Raw genomic sequence first — 16,490 nt, 5'->3', positions numbered from 1 at the left:
ACCCAATCTCAAGGAAGAAGCAGGATGACAGGCAGGGTCAGGAAGCGCTTTGTGGTGGGGAATTGGAGGATTTACTTAAAGACCCCTCTTTGTGTTCTCACTTGAGGGACCAAATGTTCTTGACATATTTTCCCTGTCTCCTCTCTCTTGGCCCTCTGTACCAGTGCTTCAAGAAGACTGATTTATTTTTTTTTAGGCTTAACCATTCATTTAAGCATTTTTATTTGATAATGTTTATATCAGTACACTAAAACTAAATTTTAGAGACCCTGGATATCATTAATTTGAATACCATTAGTTTATTATAAAAGAGAGACATGAAAATTATTTACATGCTGGAAGATTTCCCAACTTCGCCAGAATGGGCAGCTTTACTTGATGCCATTTCAACAGTCTACATACTTTCTGAGGATGTCACCATCTCTAAATAATAGTCCTCATTATCTAGAACTACTTTGGTGCCTCCATATTCTGGGAGAAGAACTTTACCTCCAACTTCCATGCTAACTGGTTGAATCTTTCCACCCTTTTCCTTTAAAGCCTGATCCAACAGCTACTACTGTTGCTTGCAATACTTTTCTTTGAGATTTTTCTGGAAGCATAATCCCTCCTTTTGGTTACAGTTGCACTTACACTCGGTCAAAGAGGGGAAGAAACTTTCTAAACACCCATCCTGCCACGGCCCCAGCACCCTCCTCCCCACTCCCAAGTTGGTAGTCCTGCAGGCTGACCCTTGGGCCACGTGAACCAAGAAGACTGAGTAATGGCTCTCCTGCTGATTTCCAGATCTTCCTTCTGGACCTTTGCTTCCTCAAATTCTCTCTATATTATGTAGGTTTTTAAATTGTAGGACACATCTCTCATTCCATGGTGGTTGTGCTTCACTGACTCGTAAAGGTCTTTCTAATCTGAATGGGCTCTTGTTCAACTAGAAAGCAGCTATGTGTCCTTTGATCCAGGAAACCCCCTGTTCTGTCTCAGCATCCCTCCACAAGGAGGAAGGAAAAGGCTGATGGCTGAAAAGAAGCTAAATTTCCCAAGTCAATGAAGCAGATATTCTCTGACTCATCCTCTAGCACATGTAGAACCCTCATGATAGAATGTTCTAACTTTATTTCACCCGCTGCCTTTCCAAAGAGCAACTGGTCTGAATCTCATCTGCAGGATAAGCAGAATCTGCCTTGATCTTCTCTGGCAAGCAAACATGGGCACGTCGAGTTAAAATAAGAGAAATGGTCTAATGGCAAGGCAGAGTGTTAGAATGAGAAGGAAACTGGTAGTTTGTCAGAACTCATTGCAAGTAACACTAACTGACTCAATTCAAGCTAAGTTAAACAAAATGATAACTTATTTCATATGATTGGCAAATCCAATGGTGATCCTATTTGAAGCCTAGCTACATCTAGGGGCTCTCTCAACATTTCTTTTTCTTTTTCTTTTCTTTTTTTTTTCTTTTTAAGAGAGAGAGAGTGTGTGTGAGCATTGGGGGGGGGTATTGCAGAGGGAGAGGGAGAATCTTAAGCAGCCTCCACACTCAATACAGAACCCAACAAGAGGCTGCATCTCATGACCCTGAGATCATGACCTGGGCTGAAATCAGGAGTTGGACGCTTAACCTACTGAGCCACCCAGGCACCCCTCTCATCATGTCTTGATACTGTTTCTTGAGAAGAATTGACTTAGTTCTCAAGCAGGCATTCTCCTGGTGGTGAAAAAGATGGTTATAGATACATATCCTGTAAGTTAACTACTATTATATAAAGAAAGAATCCAGGTGCTTTGACATAAACATCCAAAGAATGACTTTGATCTGGTTTGTGTCTCATGCAAGTTGCTAAAACACTCATCCTGGCCAGTAAAAATGGGGTGCTTTTTTGGGATAAACCTGAGTCATGCGTGATATTTGCTAGAGTAATGCTACATTTCCATAGCAAAAAGATTCAGAGATAATTCAGTGCCTTCCAGAATACAGAGGTATACTTCACTCTCATGTCTCAGCCTGAAGTGATATTCCACATCAGTGGGGCTCTGTTCCATGGAGTCATTCAGGAATCTAGGTTTCTTCTCTTTTGTTTTTCCACCAGGCCCTAGAGTGTGTATGGTTAAACGTGGATGACAAGCACAACCATGTTCCAGCTTCTGGGAAGGGGAATGAGAGTATGGAAGAAACAGACTCCTGCCTTTCTCAGAATGTGTATGCCTCACTTTTGCCCACAGTCCATTGGTACAACTTTAGTTATATGGCCACTCCTAAATGCAAGAGGCAGGGAAATGCAGTCTAGCTAGGTGCCCAGGAAGAAAGTGAGAATGTGCAATGACAGTCTTTACAACAAGGGCTCAACTGTGGCTAGGAAGAGGAAAAAGATGTCACATCCAACCCACGTAGGATGAATTTCCACATGGAAAAGAAGATTCTGATAGAATAAAAGGAACAGATGTTGTTCAGGGGAAAACAAAAACAAAAACAGACGTCCCCTACAGGTAGGTATCAGAATGGTACATCCAAGGACATGCTGAAGCCAAGCATAGTCAAATGAGCAGGTGTTGGAGTCAGACAAATCCAGCCAACCAGAAGAGCATTTCTAAAGGCATATGCTGCAGAAGCCATGCAGAACAGCAGTAAATTATGATGTTATTCTTAAAAAGAAGACCTATAGTGAACTAAGTTTGGAAAACACTGGGTTAAGCAAAGCAAAGCAGATCCCTTGGCTGTAAAGGTCCTCAGAGTGTTTAATATACTCATCTCCAAGTTGACAACATTTGTCAAGTTCATTTAAGATCATGGGGATATCAAGGGACTACTGCTCTGAGGAACAAACTATAGGAAAGCCTGCAGCGGTGTCACCCTTACAAGGTTGGTCTGGGAGGACAGCTAGCAGCAGGGTGACTGGAGCCAATTGCAGGGGTAAGGGTGAGACAACTTGAACTTCTGTCAATAGTGAGGGGCTAGGCGAAGCGTTCTGAAGGACACTCAAGCAGTGATGGAGAGGGACTGTTCATAACAGTTTCCTCCTGGGTTAATCTCCACCAGCAGAAGATAAACTCTGCTCTCCATTCTTATGAATCTCACTCTCCAAAGCTGTGCTGTTTGATACACTGACCAGCAGCCACGTGTGGATACTGAGCACTTTTGAGGGAGCGACTGCAGACTGAGAAATGGAATTTATTTTAGCTAATTTTACTTCATTTAAATTTACATTTAAAAACTGAAGCAACATGAGACATTTCTCCATTAAACACAATTGCACTGTTTTGATAGGACTATATTTCTCTTTAACCATTGAAAAATTAGTATCTGAATTGAAATTTACACTATAAGTATAAAACACTGTATTTCAAAGACTTAGTACAAAAAAAGTATAAAATACCTTATTTTTATGTTGACTGCATGTTGAAAAAATATTTTAGATATTTCATTTAAATAGAATTATTAAAATTAATCTTATTGATTTCTTTTTACTTTTTTTTAATGTGACTACTAGAAAATGTAAAGTTTCATGTGTAGCTCACATTACATTTCTATTGGGTGGTGCTGTTTTAACATCATATAAGATCAATCCCCAAAACCAGACTTTCCCAGGTGATTATGTTTTCAGATGCCCTCCAGAGTCTTATAATAAAGCAATCATAACTAATCAGCAGACTCTGGGGAAAAGTTAAAAAAAAAAAAAAAGGAAAACCAATTAGAAAATCTATTAATTATCATACTTCTGAACTTAAGGCATTTGTTTGAATCCACTTTTCCTTTGCCTTCCTCATATAAATTAGTATCTGTCAACAAAAGCTAATGTGTTTGAACTTTACCAGAATGCATAAAATTTGCATGCTGTGACTTTTCTCATGGTAAGTCAGGATCAAACAAATTTTCATCTGAAGAAAGACAGCCAAATCAAGATCTAAAAATACTTATTAAGTTAGAAAGTGATTGCCCTTCAGGCTAAATCTCCAAACAGCCCTTCAGTTTTTCTGTTTATTTCTATATTTAGACATCAACCGCATCTCAGCTTTAACAATTATAATAATTCAAGAAAGAAATCAAGGAGGTTGGAAAGGTATGTTTTGCATAAACTTTACTTGTGAGCTTGACATTAAATATAATATGTAGTGTTGAGGAACTGCTCTGTGCCAACATTTTTGGGACCCTCTGGGGTAAATGCACCCCTGTGGGTCCCCATACTCATATTTGTAGCCATGCTTGTGGTCCATGGCCCAGTCCCTCCTTCACCACTTCTGATTGGACAGGGGTTGACATCTGACCAACGCTGTGACTATCAGAATCTCTTCTTGGAATTTAGAATTGCAATATAGAAGCTGGACTTCACTTGGTTTCTGATGAGCTCTAGAGCTAGGAAATCAGGCAAAGCGGAAGCTGGGATGAAAAGGTGCAGGCCACTGCATACTAAAATAACCTACGATAAGATCAAGGGAAGATAGTGTAAATGTACCCAAAAAAGGAGAGCCAAGGGGTCAAATATCCTAGGAAATATAGAGCAAATAACTTTGGATTTGAATTTTTTAGTTCCTAGTTTCAGTGTCTTATGACATCTCTCTATAATTATCACTCTACAATTATTAGGAGTACCTTCAGACATTTAATAACTTCCTATTGTTTATTCATTCATTCACTGATTTATTTTTTGTTTCTGACCTAAACTAGTTCATATGAGTTTCTGTCCTAACAACAAAACTGATCCTTGCTTTAGTCAGCCAAACACTGGGGCTTGTTGTCCATTACGAAATTATTTATAGGAAATTTGTGAATACATTAATTATAGAAAAATAAATATTAATAAAATAATATGGTACTCTCAAAGAAAAAGCAGTGTGATTACCTAGAATATTTTCCATTAAATTCAAACAAATATCTTGGTAGTCACACAACTACTATTAATATATGTAATAAGAGGAGAAAATACAAAACAGGAGGAAAAAAATAAAGAGGTAGAAACAAGTCAGCTCTACATTTTAAGCTTTTTCCTTCATCAATGTCTACTCTTTACCCTTTTGTTTTCTTAAGATCCTCCAAAAAAACTAATCTGAGACATAGGAATGTACGAATTAAACAGTAGTAAGCATTATATAATGTTGGGAGAATCAGCAGAAAAAAGCACTGATTCTTACAGGGAGGGGCTGCAATCAAGGTAACACCAACAGCAGAGTCATTACTTGGACCTACAAAATTAGAGTAATTTCCTTGGATCTGAGTCTCAGAAAAAGGTTAGGTCTGATGGTATTCTTCACTAGAGCAAGGAGAAATGTGTACTCAAGATAGAATCAGCTTCAGAGCAGATGGAATATCCGAATTGTCATCAAGGTGTAGATGGACTCATAGACAGGACTATAATACTCCAAGAGAAGACTAAAGAGAGAGAGAGAGAAAAATGAGAAAGAACAAGTAGGTCTAAAGTTGAGAGGATGCAGATCATGATAAATACGGAGGAAGAATGGGCCAAGATAAGTGCACTGGAACAAAGACCATGACTAGCAAAAGCTAGCACAGTGCCCTGTTATATGGGGCTGTGTATGGGGCCCAGCGAGTAGATGGTTGCTCAAAAGGAGGGTGAATGGGGTGCCTGAGTGGCTCAGTGGGTTAAGCATCTGCCTTCAGATCAGGTCATGATCTCAGGGTCCTGGGATGGAGCCCCGTGTTGGGTTCCTGCTCAGCGGGGAGCGTGCTTTTCCCTCTCTTCCTGCTTGTGCTATCTCTGTTGCTATCTCTCTCTCTCTCAAATAAATAAATAAATAAAAATCTTTACCAAAAAAAAAGGAAGGTGAATGATTCCAACAATGGATAGCGTCTAAGGGACATAAAGTCAGAGCCAATCCATAATCTCACACCACCCACCAATGTAATCTCTTCCCCCCCCAAACATTCTCCCTACCTTCAAAACACAGCTGAATGTTTGCATTGTATCCATTGTGTCTACGTTGGATCATCCAGACGAACTCATTAATTTTAAAGACCAAGCTACTAAGGGCCAGAGAAGTTCTACAACTTCATCAACACCATACAGCTAGTGGCAGAGTCATGACTAAGATCCAAATTTTTAACCTTTAATTTCTCAGTAGGGGGGTTCCCACATATAAATTCTCCCCAATTCTGCACATCCCAACATTTTCACTATCCTCAACAATAGACCAGGGTCTTTTATCTCCCCAGGTATAGAAAGAACTAAAGAAAAAGAGAAGATAATTGATGATTGGATTGGTCAAAGGAAACTTCAGCAAGAAAATGGAATTGGATCTGAATTTTTGAAAAATAAGGATGATTTAAGAAGAAGAAAGAAGGGAAGAGATTCCCAGGAAAATAAAGAAGATCCTCACGGAGAATGGGAGCTATGGAAGCCCACGTCTTACAACAGGATGAAGGGGAGAGAGGGAGAGGAAGAGAGATGCTCCAGTCTTAGCCTCCAAGTCACAAAGGATGCTAAGAGCTCTGCTTCACAGGTGTTCTCTCCTCAAAACCTCCATCCAAAGAGCTCAATAACCATTTATCTGAGACTATTTGAGAGGCAGAAATATCAGTGATTAACATTGCTTGACCACCAAAATCTCTTCAGAATTTTAAGAAATAAAATCCTTCCTCATAGGAGTCCTGTTGCAATGCAGTAATGCTGCTTCACACTTCTCATATTCCTCATATTTTAAGAGCTCCAGAAAATGATTCATACCCCAATAGTCTGTTCTGATGTTTGGCATCTTCTAGAACCACAACTCCACATCTGGTCTTTCCACCTCTGCGGTTGCTCTGTCCCTTCACTCATCTCAAACGTTTTCCTCAAACATTTTCCTATAGGAGTAAATTAGACATTTCCTCCTTTTTCTTTCTAAAAATAGCTATGTTTTATCAAATTAATATGCGGACATCATTTTAAGTCTAAAGCAGTAAAACAAGGACCATAAGGATAAACAGCAGTCCCCTCCCTCACACCTTCCCACACAAGGCCTGCTTCCCTCACACAAATGACCTAACTTCCCATTTTGAAGCATAAAAGCAAAACTTCAGAAGGAATGAAATACATATATGATGGAATAAGACACTATTATTCCTGCTTTATTAATTCTCTTTACCACATATCACTATCTAACACACTAAATAGTATACTTTGTTAATGTTTATTGTTGGTCTTTCTCATTAAAATGGAAGCTCTGCCACAGCTGGGTTTGTCTATTTTGGATTTCTGCGATTTCTCAGGTACTCAGAGCAGGGCCTACGCACAGAGAACTCTGTGTTGGCAGAGGTCATATGTTACAGTTCTCTGGTCCATAAGACTTGAGAGTCTTGTGCACAAAAAATCCAGTTGTCCATGTTAAACAGTGAGGCCTGAACTCCCAAAGCTCACAGTGAGTCCCAACTCCCAAAGCTATATTTCCCTCCTTCCATTGTACCAGGATATTTTCCACCATTCGATTTAGAATTTCAACATAAATGTCTTTCAACAATAGCAGAAGTCAATGACAGCTAGAAAACGAGCCACATTCTGCCTCACATTGGCTCATGTTCCCTCACATTGTTCATACATTTAAATTGGTGTTTCATATCGTACAATTACATTAAAATAAACACACAGGATGATCACTGCAACATTATGTGTAAGAGCAGAAATTGGAAAATCCCAAATGTCCATCAGTAGAAGCCTGGTGAGCTGCTGGGGTGGCTCAGTCGGTTAAGCGTCCAACTCTCAGTTTCGGCTCAGGTCATGATCTCAGGGTTGTGAGATCCGAGCCCCGCGTGGGGCTCCCTCTCCCTCTCCCTCTGTCCCTATGCCCACTAGTGTGCATGCACACAGTCTCTCTCTCTCAAATAAATAAAATCTTTTAAAAAGGTATAGAAGACTGGTTAAATAAAGTATATGTCATCCATACAACAGAATACAGAGGTGACAAAGATCTACGCAGAAGTACTGACTTGGAAATCACAGCTCCACAGTATGTTTCATGCTCTACAATTTCTTATCCACGTTTCCAAAATTGAAACTACTCTAGAAACTAGAAGTCCTTTCTGAAACTTCAGTGGCAACATCTGAGCAATCCTAAACTTGACAGCAAATATTTACCTGTCCTGACATGAAATATGTGAGACTTAACTGATCTCATATGGTGTAAATAGAACATCCGTACCTTCCAATGCAAAAACAATTTAATGTATTTAATTATGCGGTACTGCCTCAGACCACACCAGCTGTGTTATGTGATATTTGGTGTACATACTATATCATTACCCTAAAATCCAAAAAAGGGGCGCCTGGGTGACTCAGTCAGTTAAGCATCTGCCTTTGGCTCAGGTCATGATCTCAGGATCCTGGGAGTCAGGCTCCCTGCTCATCGGGGAGTCTGCTTCTCCCTCTCCCTCTGCCCCTCCCCCCTGCTTATGCTCTGTCTCTGTCTCGCTCTCAAATAAAGAAATAAAATCTTTAAAAAAAAAGTTTGAAATAAAATAAATTCCAAAAGATTCCAAACTCTTAAATTCAGCTGGACCCAAAGGCTCTCAACAAGGGATATAACCTATACAAAGTGAACAAACAAGATGCAGAGCAGTGTCTGTGGGATGATGCAATTTGCATAAGTTAAGAAGACACATACAATGGTTTATGCCTGGAAATTCTGAAAAGAGTATATGTTTTTATATTAAAAATTGTGTACATTGATTATGTCTAAGGAATGGAACAGAAGGAAGTGCTGAACAATTCTACCATGACAAGAACCAACTCATCTCCTGGGGCCTGGAGCAGCAGGAGGGAGCTTCTAGGTCTTTCTCTGCACTGCAGCCACAAGATGATTCTCCACCAAGCACCCTGCATCCCTGTGTGTCTCAAATGAAGATTGCAAGCTCTAGTGACAGAAGCTGATTGACCCATCTTAAGTCACATCCCTGGGGGAGGAGACAGGGTGGAAGGCAAGATGAAGTCTCCTTTAACTAGCAGTGCAGATGGTGCCTCCCCCAAAGGAGGCAGTGCTGAGGCTCTTACAGGGGGAGAGGAATGATCTACTGGGCAAACAACTAAAAAAAATGTCAGCAACACACAGGACGGACCTGACCTGATTGTATATCTCAACAGCTACAAGCTTATTAGTAACTGAGTAAATGTCATAAGCCCCTGGGCCTTGGTTTCTACCTGGGGAGGGAGAGAGACGTCCATGCTCTCACAGCCCTGACAATTTGCCATTGGACACACTATCTCTCAGACTCGAAAGTGCATACAAGTCACCTAGGAATCTTGTTTAAAATACAGATCCTGGGGCGCCTGGGTGGCTCAGTCGTTAAGCGTCTGCCTTCGGCTCAGGGTGTGATCCCGGCATTTTGGGATCGAGCCCCACATCAGGCTCCTCCGCTAGGAGACTGCTTCTCCCTCTCCCACTCCCCCTGCTTGTGTTCCCTCTCTCGCTGGCTGTCTCTCTCTGTCAAATAAATAAAAATAAAAAATCTTTAAAAAAATAAAATAAAATAAAATAAAATAAAATAAAATAAAATAAAATAAAATACAGATCCTAATTCAGCAGGTCTGCAGTGGCCTGCACCAGCTCCTAGGTGATGCCAGAGTTGCTGGTCAACCCGACCACACTTTCAGTAGCAAGGTCCCAGAGCACTCTGCTGTGGCTTGCAGAGTATATGATGCTAAGATAAAGTTAGCAAAATTTGAGGTTTGAATCACTTGATAGTGATCTCCTGATCAAAACCTCCTTTGCAGCATAGTTTATTGCATACATTGAAAGTACAGAGGGGGCCAGTGGTGGGGGTCTGTCTTTTGTGAAGGCAAGCCACCTTTGATTTAATCATTAATCTAATCAATAATTATTACACCAAGCGTTCATCCATATATTAATACTCTGAAGTATATAATCTAAGAGCTTTACCATGAAATATATTAGGTAGCTAAGAAACAAATGATTCTAACTTTGGCTTAGAGCTAATACAAACGATAATCACTTTTCAAGGTCTTCATGATTCATTTAAACTTCAGAGAATTTTTTTGAGCTGTAGGCCAACCCATTGTCCAATAACACCAGGACATTAACCAACAGAATTTAGCTCGGGAGGCCCCTGAGGAAGACCTAAGTTTTCATTTATGGCTGTTGAGATGGGTTTCAATAAATAATTAATTATAATGGAACTAGGGGACTCTAAAAGTGAGTTGAGTACAGTACTGAAAATATCACAATCAGTTTGTTTATCTAAGGTTGTGCCTACATCAGGAAACCAAATCCCCTCTGATAGGTTTATTGGTGTTTAGTCTACATTAAGTATAATTTTAGAAGTCAAGTACTCTCATGCCAGACATTTTCCAAATTACACTTTCAGACTAGAAGCCACATCAGAAACCCGAGTTGATTGCGACATTAATTACCCCCAATCAAACACCTCCCCCTCAGCCAGTTTTCCTCCTTTCTGTGTCCTCTCCCTGGCATTAAACTGGCATGCCTTGGGGACACAGGAGGCTGGGAGAGCCAAATAAGATAATTACCTGCAAATTATTGAATAGGACAGTGTTCTGAACATTTCAAGTTATAATTTCTCTCAAAGACATGGAGCAGTTGAAAACATTTTTTTAAATCCTCACAAGGCAGCATTTTGTCCCAAGCACACAGCTTAAAACCTTAGGCACCCTGGGATCTTAGACAGTGAGAGCCAAGAAATAACTATAAGGAAAGGGTTTCTAAGTAATGAGACAAAAATAAATAAATGGATATTTAATTTGACAAATGGTAGCAAGGAATTTCTGGAAGCACTCAGCCCAGAAGGCAAGCTTTTCCCACTTAAAGCTAGGGAGTGGACAAGCTCCCACCGGTTGCAGCGTGTCTTTCCAGAAAGCTATCAACATATGGATGGCCATCCAGTGGAGCTGGTCTGAAGATGTGCACCCCCAGCAGGCGAAGGGTGGACATTTAAGATTTACTCGCTGAGCAACTTTCAAGTATATAACTGTTATTAACTTAATCAGATCCCCAGAACTTACTCAGCTTCTAACTGGAAGTCTATACATTTGACCAACATCTCTCAATTTCCCTTTTCCGGCCCCTGGTAATCACCACTCAACTCTTTCTGTGAGTTCGACTTTTCTAGATTCCACGTATAAGTGGTATCATACAGTGTCAGTCTCGGACATTTCACTTAGCATAACTCCCTCAAGATCCATCCATGTTGTTACAAGTGACTGGATTTCCTTCTTTCCCGTGGCTGAATAATATTCCACTGTATATGGACTCTATGTCTTGTTTTTCCACTCATTCAAAAGTTGTTATGAAAATAGATCTTAAATGCTCTTACCACAAAAAAGAAATGGTCAACACGCAGCGTGATGGAAGTGTTAGCTAACAGCTCAGTGTGTTGGAGTGAAACCTCAGGAGCTCTCTGGGTGAAATCTGAAACTGGCCCCGAACACAGAGGGCAAAGAGAGACCAGAGAAAGAGGCAGCCACTCCAGATTGGCGGGTGGCAGGTCTAACAAGCAACGGAACTCACCTGTGAGACTTGTCTTGGGCGGCAGCAAGACGAGTAGACCTTCCCACCTGCTGGCCAGCATCTTAAAAGTTTATATAGAGCCTTCACGGTGTCCAGTCCTGTATACGCCCAGATAGACTCAACAACTTGCTCTCTCAAGGCTTTCTCTTTGAAAACAGCTGCGGCTGCGGTGGGCGGAACCTGCGTCCCAAGAACCGGGGCCGGCTGAGGAACCACCTATCGCCTGGTCAAGCGGTGGTCATGTCCTCCCAAAGATCTCCTCCAGCACCGTGGTAATCATTTTGCGATATACAAGTGTATTGAATCAACGCGTTGTACGCCTGAAACTTACACAATGTTCTAAGTTAATTGTATCTCAATAAAGCTGGGGGGGATGTTTCAAATAAAGATGCTCATTTTATTTTATTTATTTTTTATTTTTCAAAGATTTTATTTATTTATTTGACGGAGACAGCCAGGGAGAGAGGGAACACAAGCAGGGGGAGTGGGAGAGGAAGAAGCAGGCTCCTAGTGGAGGAGCCTGATGCGGGGCTCGATCCCAGAACGCCGGGATCACGTCCTGAGCCGAAGGCAGACGCTTAACGACTGTGCCACCCGGGTGCCCCTAAAGATACTCATTTTACAAACCATAATCTCCATCTCTAGCTAGATTCTTATCTATACACTAGAGGAAATCTAACGTATATGCATAAGGGAATGTGTACAAGGAACTTCACTGAAGCTTTCTTTTTAACAGCAAAATATTGCACTTAACTTTACTGCCTATAAACAGAAGACGTATTAAAAATCTAAGGTATATGAATGTAATGGCAAGCTGTTAAGTAGGTAAAACTAAATACAGCCCCATGAATATGTGTAAATAAATCTGTAAAACAATATTGAGTCGGGGGGGGGGGAAGCGAGTTACACAATATGCCTTCTGTTATGGTAAACACTACAACCATCCAAATCACTAATGTACATTGGTGAAAACACAACCATCTAAATCACTAATATATATTGGTGAAAACACACAGGTGTGGTGAATGGGGAAAATATGGATGGAAAGAGGAATCACCAATCTAAGCACAGTTGTTACTTCTGTGAAGAGAAGTGGTGGCTTGCATCAGTAAGGGTACAGATGTAGCTGCAACATTTAACTACAGTATAAGTAATGAATTTTAAAATGAAAAGTTGGGAGACAAATATAACAACACACTAACATTTTACAGTATAAGTAATGAATTTTAAAATGAAAAAGTTGGGAGACAAATATAACAACACACTAACATTTTACAGTATAAGTAATGAATTTTAAAATGAAAAGTTGGGAGACAAATATAACAACACACTAACATTTTACAGTATAAGTAATGAATTTTAAAATGAAAAGTTGGGAGACAAATATAACAACACACTAACATTTTACAGTATAAGTAATGAATTTTAAAATGAAAAGTTGGGAGACAAATATAACAACACACTAACATTTTACAGTATAAGTAATGAATTTTAAAATGAAAAGTTGGGAGACAAATATAACAACACACTAACATTTTACAGTATAAGTAATGAATTTTAAAATGAAAAGTTGGGAGACAAATATAACAACACACTAACATTTTACAGTATAAGTAATGAATTTTAAAATGAAAAGTTGGGAGACAAATATAACAACACACTAACATTTTACAGTATAAGTAATGAATTTTAAAATGAAAAGTTGGGAGACAAATATAACAACACACTAACATTTTACAGTATAAGTAATGAATTTTAAAATGAAAAGTTGGGAGACAAATATAACAACACACTAACATTTTACAGTATAAGTAATGAATTTTAAAATGAAAAGTTGGGAGACAAATATAACAACACACTAACATTTTACAGTATAAGTAATGAATTTTAAAATGAAAAGTTGGGAGACAAATATAACAACACACTAACATTTTACAGTATAAGTAATGAATTTTAAAATGAAAAGTTGGGAGACAAATATAACAACACACTAACATTTTACAGCTGGGGCTGCTAGGCTCCCACCTCATGTTTGCTCTTCACTTTCTCTCAGTCTTTAAGATCTGCTGTAATAACAAGGAAACCTGTTATGATGAGCCCTGGGCAGCTCCTTGTACTGTTCCTCCCGGAAGCAGCTGGCTTTTGTTTGTTATCCGTGTGATTAAGAAAACTGAGTTTGTCACCACGTGGAACATTTAAAGTAGAAGAGAAAGAGAGGAGAAAGTCAAGGAATGCAAATATCTGAGAAATGCCACACTAGAGGAACTTCCCATATAATTAGACCAGATGCCTCAAATTTGCCTGTAGGGAAATTTCTAGGTCACACGGGGAATATCCAAATCTTTTGGAACCTTAGATAAGAACCGGAAAAAGCTTCAGCAATACAAGGCACTTTATTTAGTAACCTGGACATAAAATATATTTTGAAGAGAGTTAAGAATATATGCTTCTATAAGAAAATGCTTGAAAGGACAGAAGTGTTATTTAATGCTAAAAGCTTTTAATTATAGGCCTGTGTGTGTGTGTGTGGTTGCAGTAGCTTCTCGCTTTGTCATGAAGAAACACAGTATTGTTTTTAACCTTCTTTGTTCCATGTTCCCTTAAAAACATAGAGAATTTGCATCTGGGTGTAACAATAGTTAGCATTATTATTACTAAGTCCACAACATTCCTGCAAGGACAATCCTAGAGACTGGGGGCTGCAAAGATAAAATTTGTGCTTTGAAATCAGATTTGTATTCAAATCTCACTTCCACTGCTTTGCTTGTATGGCCTTGGTATAATCATTAATTTCTCTGAGTCTTCATTTCCCATCCATTTAAGAAGAATGCTTAAATAGCTAATTCTTTCCCGCAATGCTGCTGTAGGATTAAATACGGTAATTCTATAAAGTCCCTGGTGCATTAAGTATTATCTGTGCTTAATTAGTGGTAAATACTTTTGTTATTAGTGACAAGAAACAGGTGGAAATCCTCCCTGACTATCACACAATATTAAAATTCCTGGGAAAATAAAAGTCAGTCAAATGTTTAACTTGTGTGACGCAAAACTCGTCTGACTACATTTTTTACGGAATTACTTAATTTTGATAGAGTTTACTGAATTTTGTTTTTAAATAGGAAGAACCTGTGTCCATGGATAAGTTAAAATCTGCCTGATTATAAATTCATCAAAAGCACGCCTCATCACCTCACACCTGTCAGAATGGCTAAAATCAACAACACAAGAAACAACAGGTGTTGGCAAGGATGTGGAGAAAGCGGAACCTCTTGCACTTTTGGTGGGAATGAAAACTGGTGCAGCCACTCTGGAACACAGTATGGAGGTTCCTCAAAAAGTTAAAAATAGAACTACCCTACAACCCAGCAATTGCACTACTAGGTATTGACCCAAAGAATACAAAAGTACTAATTCAAAGGGATAGAGACACCCTGATACTTAATAACAGCATTATCTACAATAGCCAATTTTTTGGAAACAGCCCAAGTGTCCATTGGTTGATGAATGAATAAGGAAGATGTGGTATACACACGCACACACCACATACACACAGTTGAATATCACTTAGCCAAAAAAAAGAATGAAATCTTGCCATTTGCAGTGATATGGGTAGAGCTAGAGGGTATTATGCTAATTGAAATAAGTCCGTCAGAGAAAGACAATGCCATATGATGTCACTCATATGTGGAATTTAAGAAACAAAACAAATAAGCAAAGGTAAAAAAAAAAAGATCAGGAGAGAGGGAGGCAAACCAAGAAACAGACTCTTAACTATAGAGAACAAACTGGTGGCTACTGGGGGGATGGGTACAACAGGTGATGGGGATTAAGGAGGGCACTCGTGATGAGCACCAGGTGATGTAGGGAAGTGTTGAATCACTAAATTGTACACCTGAAACTAATATTACACTATATGCTAACTGGAATTTAAAATAAAAACTTTTTTAAAAAGCACATCTCATATTTTATTGATTCAATAAGAGAGGCTTAATAAATGTTAGTTGATTTAAAATGAACTACTCTAGACATCAGGAAAATGCCGAATCCTCATGGTCATGGGGAAACTGCTGAACTATTATTGAGTCCATAAATTTAGCAGTAAATATTTACTTAGTCCCCAGAGGGTATGTGGCAATTTACTAGGCATTTCAGAGAGCTATTAAAGAGTCATGGTTTAAGTCTTCAAGGGGCTTAAAATTCTTTTAACCACCTTTTTGAGATATAATTGTCATAGAATAAACTGCACATATTTAAAATGTACAATTTGATAATTGTAATGGTTCTTAGCAAACATTGTTCTGTTTTCTGTCACTTTAGATGAGTTTTCATTTCCTGAAATTTTACGTAATAGGAATCGTACATAAATGCATTCCTTTTTCCCAGGCTCATTTCATTCGCATAAACATTTTCAGATTCATTCATGTTGTTTCATGTATCAGTAACTCAGTAGTTCATTTTTATTGCCAAGTAGTATTCCATTGTATAGATATACCATAATTTGTTTATTCACTCACCCTGTTGATAACATTTGAGTTGAATTCACTTATGAGCTATTATGAACAAGGTGCCCAAAGCTCTCTCCTGCCTTCTGTGTCTCTTGGGTTCTATTTCCTTGACACTGCTTGTATCCTACACTAGGATGACCTTAACCCAAAACTAATTAACACTCTCTTCAACCTACAGCAGCCCTCATTCATATCAGCCTTTTGGAGGTGAAGTTTGGGGCAGTGATTATAGATTGTGGTGTAATGTATGGAGAGGGTCACACTGTGACCTAAAGAGCCTTCCTCCCATCCGATGGCTTTATCTTCCCTCTCTTTTTTCCATCTCTGTTCATCTCTGCTGTGCCCTTTCATCTCCTCTGCCACTGAACCATCAGCTTCAATTTTTCGCCATTGTGCTAGGCAGCCTCACCTTCCTCTGATACCTGGGTGCCAGTTGACACCCCAGCCACTGGGGAACTCATCTTCTGCCCTAACCACATATCAAAACCTATTCCCTAATATGGAGTTTCCTCTGTAGGAGGAATT

General features: G+C 39.3%; 1 pseudogene; it reads right to left on the bottom strand.

The window, feature by feature from the left end:
* Positions 1 to 386: 386 nt before the first annotated feature.
* LOC117796299 lies at positions 387 to 2,222 on the bottom strand (annotated as a pseudogene).
* Between the last annotated feature and the right edge of the window lie 14,268 nt (positions 2,223 to 16,490).

This window comes from Ailuropoda melanoleuca, chromosome 15 (assembly GCF_002007445.2).
Source record: "Ailuropoda melanoleuca isolate Jingjing chromosome 15, ASM200744v2, whole genome shotgun sequence".
Taxonomy (NCBI): Eukaryota; Metazoa; Chordata; class Mammalia; order Carnivora; family Ursidae; genus Ailuropoda; species Ailuropoda melanoleuca.
The sequence above is the reverse complement of the archived record's forward strand: the minus strand, read 5'-3'. Positions and strand labels throughout refer to the sequence as shown.